The sequence below is a fragment of the Austrofundulus limnaeus genome, unplaced genomic scaffold, assembly GCF_001266775.1.
Source record: "Austrofundulus limnaeus strain Quisiro unplaced genomic scaffold, Austrofundulus_limnaeus-1.0 Scaffold522, whole genome shotgun sequence".
Lineage (NCBI taxonomy): Eukaryota > Metazoa > Chordata > Actinopteri > Cyprinodontiformes > Rivulidae > Austrofundulus > Austrofundulus limnaeus.
Window position 1 is genome coordinate 180,348 of NW_013952924.1, and position 4,149 is coordinate 184,496.

Below are 4,149 nucleotides of genomic sequence, written 5' to 3' on the forward strand. Positions count from 1 at the left end.
GTATCGCAGTATATCGGGATATATCGTATCATGACCCCTTTGTCATGATATGTATCATATTGCCAAATTCTTGCCAATACACAGCCCTAGCAGTTAGTGCATGTGATGATGTATTATTGTGGACAACATACAATCACTATCAGGCATGCATGTGAGCCCAATGGTGGAAGGAAGGGTGGGGCAGCTAACGCTAACCCAGGGGTGGGTAATCCTGGTCCTCGAGAGTCGTAGCCCTGCATGTTTTACTTGTTTCTCTGCTCCAGCACACCTGATTTGAATGAACAGGTGATTAGCAGGCTTCTACAGAACTTGCAGAAGTAAAGCATGCAGGACTGCCCACCCCTGCGCTAACCCTAATGCTCTGTTCCAGTTGTCCTCAGAGGTCGTAGTTTCACACTTTCGAGTTGTAATTTTCAACTGGACCACCCACTGATGTCGCAATTTCCAGTCGCGAGGTCTGCGCAACACCACCCAAGCATGCCTTACATCATTTCAACATGGCTGCTCCTCGCATCAAGACAACTAAACTCTTTACTTTTACGTTTTTTAGCAGTTCTGTGTTTACTTTACATTGAGTCAGACGTACTTGTAGTTCTTTGTTACACTCAAAATGCCTCGTACAGCACTGTTGTTGTAAATTTTATTGTTGCAGAGCAAAATAATAGAAACACTTTTTTCGACATTCTGACAAGTTTGAAACAAACTTGGAGCTGACGTCAGTCCGGCTTCAGAATTTCAAGTCCAGCTACAACTGGAACGCAGCACAACTCTACAAGCATAAACCAAGAAAGCCAGATAAAGTGGACCAAGGCCASAACAACAACATCATCATCATAAAAGTGTAATCATCAAAAAGCCAAAATTGCACAACCCTACATTTTGGTCAAACCTTTGAATAAAATTGTGGAACATTTTATGCAAMATAAAGGGAATATAAAGTGAACAAAAGACAGAAGTCAATTTTGACTAAAATATCTCAGGTCAGCTATTTTCTGGTGATTGACAGCTACAGTTTCTATGAGCATAGCTTGGCTACTTTTCTTTCTATCTGAGGTGAAAACATCACATGAGCTCGCCTCAGGCCGAGCTCTCCAAAACTGAATTAGATTTGCTGAACACACTGATCTGATACAGCTCAGACAGAAGACCCATCATCTCAGACAATCTGTGGTTAGTTGGCTTACTGATGTTTTTTTTTTCTTCCTCTTTACCTCAGACAGGAGGTTCGTTTAGTCAGGATTGCTGGACTTCGGTGTCACGTTTTGGGCAAAACGACATAATAGTTTTGTTAGCAACAGCTCAGGCTGTTGTGTATTATTTTCATTGCAGCTAGGGTTGGGTGATGTTGGCAAAAAGAAAATGATCATGATTAATTGTGGCATTTCACGTGAAACTAATTTTAGTAACTGCAAAGTAGAAAATATTATTGATTTTTTTCTAAAAATCAATTGCACACAATACAATTTTGGCCAACCCTAGTTGCAAACATTTATTTAATAAAGGGATTTTYTTAAATTATACAATATTGATAAAGTATAACTCGACAGCTCAGACAGACTTCATATAAGTCTGTCTGAAATAAGTCCAAAACAGATTTACTTTGGACTTTATGACTAAATTAACATTTTGAACTTTTTAATGGTTTTACACAACCTTAGGGGTGTAAGAAAATATCGATACACTGAAATATCGTGATATTTTATTTCCCGATAATGTATCGATATTCTAAAGCCCTGTATCGATTTTTTATTAAGGTTTAAAATGTAAACTTTCCTGCCAGCCGTTCATTTTTATGTTGTAGTTCAGCCCCCTGACCGCTAGTTGGCAGCAGTGAGCCAACCAGTTGGCTACTCTACCTCTTGAGGTAGAGGCTATTGCTATTGTTAAGTGTTGGGTGACCATATTGTAAATTAATATTAAAAACTAAAAGCTGCAAAAATACATATTTTCAAACTATTTATTGGCAAATTTAGTCTAATAATTGAAAACGTGGATGAAATAAGAAACAAATAAAATAAAACACATACAAAGCAGAACACAGCTAAATGTATCAAAAGTATGTCTATGTAATATTAGAATTTTCTGAGACAATGAATTTTATCCTTTTTTTTCCCAGTAAGAGGTTTTTATTTAATAGAATTTTTGGACCAAAAATATCGCAATATATCGCCTTGTTTACAGTATCGAAATATATCGGGATATATCGTATCGTGACCCCTCTGTCATGATATGTATCGTATCGCCAAATTCTTGCCAATACACAGCCCTACACAACCTCAGTCTAATTTTGACACAAAATCTCCAACTGACAATTGATGCATTAATTTTTAAAAATGATACGTAAAGGCTTTGTAAACAAGTTTTTTACATATACAAATTATATGTAGCCATTTTTTTCACTGCTTTAGGATCTGCTTTTCTCTCAAACATCCCCAGAACACAGAGCACGCACACCAAATCTCCCATAGATTTCAGTAAACTATTTCACATCACTAGCCTGAGCCCCACCTATCCCGTCCACTCAGCATCTGTGACGTGGGGGAGTAAAAATGGCGACCAAACAGGACAACAGCTCACAGCCTTCATAACAACTATTTGATTATCAGCAAGTCCAACTGGATCTGTCACAAATTATCTGTAATATTTTCACAATAAATTAATATAATTGTTAATTACGTTCATTTCATTCAACAACCATATGAAACAGCTGATGATATAAGGAAAATATATCAGTAACAATGATTTAAACTAGATCTAAAGTAAGTCAATAACTTTGACTTTTAGGCTAGATGAAAATAACTCCTATAAAGTATATTTTACCTTTTTTATACCTGTTATGTAGGTGACATTTAGAACAGGTTCATTGCATACCTGGTGATACTTTAGACTGAAACTTGTCTCTGCTGATACTGGCCAACCTTCTTTTAAACAGGTCAGGTTTGTCTGATGGAAACTCAAAAGTAGTCAAATATATTCTATTTTACACTGTGTACATAGATCTCATCCCACATTACATAAAWCAGAGGCAAAAACTGCTTGTAATATTTAATCATTGGTAACATCATAGAAATATTTGTAATAGTGATGATAAATCCAGACCAGAAGACCACACGGTCACGTGACCAGCACGCACAGTTGTTTGGTCTGCCTGTCTTGTAAAGCTGGTTCTGAACACCATTCAATTAACACGGCGCTTTAATTGTAATTCATGTTGATGAGCTACATGCTCAAGTTAAAAAAAACATGTAAATAATAATAGCAGAGAACAGGAAGCCGTGTCACCAAATAAAACTGTTTTTTCTGTCTTTGATAAGCCGAACTCCTAAAACTGTGACAAACATGACATTGACTGTAAAATATGAAACACATGTGAATGCAACACGAAAAATCCCTCGTTTATAGAAAAATAAGTCAAAAAATGCAAGGAGTATGGTTAGTTTTCTGTAGCAGCCGCTCTCGCTTAGCCGTGCGTGCGTTACCGTACTGCATGTAATAGCTAACAACACATCAAGAAAAATTGGTCATAGCAAGATAAAAGGGCTGTTTACATGTTAGCTGTAGTTTCTAGAWGCCACAGACGGCCCCGTTCCATCTGATTTATCCACAAAATGTATAAAAGGCATTTGCAAAAGCTGGTGAAATACCACTCAATTCACACCAACCAGTTAGCCTCCGCGGCTAGTTAGCAAGAAGGCTAGCACCTGTCTGGCACTGAACACTTCACAACATCTGATAGCTACAGCATGGAAAAGGTGCACATATTAGCCAGCACACGCAGACAGTCCCTCAGTCTCTTATTATATGCAGAAAAGCCGTTTTATAATAATTTATGAACTAAACGTACCTTCCTGATGCCTCAGTTCCAGCTCGGACACAGTTCATCCTTTTTTTTTTTTTTTTTTTTTTCTCTGAGTTGAAGCTTGGAATTCAATTAGTTCTGCTTCCTACACGAAGCGGGTTTGACATTCTCTTCATCATGGTGGTGTTGTCTTCCTTTCGTCCCATTCCCGTGTCAGTGACGTGCACTTCCTGCTCCCAGCCCCAAAACCATCATCATCATCATCATCATCATCATCATCATCATCATCATCATCATCATCATCATCATCATCATCATCAACATAGCAGCTGAGGAGCTCCCATCTAGAC

At 37.8% G+C, this 4,149-nt stretch overlaps 1 protein-coding gene across 4 annotated transcripts in view; it reads right to left on the reverse strand.

Moving 5' to 3' along the window:
• The window catches only part of clcn3 (chloride channel 3), a 48,891-nt gene extending 44,847 nt beyond the window's left edge, over positions 1-4,044 (reverse strand). For all 4 annotated transcript variants that reach the window (XM_014026058.1, XM_014026057.1, XM_014026054.1 and 1 more), the window contains exon 1: positions 3,845-4,044. The gene's annotated coding sequence lies outside the window, so the exon portion shown is untranslated. The remainder of the gene's footprint in view (positions 1-3,844) is intronic.
• Positions 4,045-4,149: the final 105 nt, after the last annotated feature.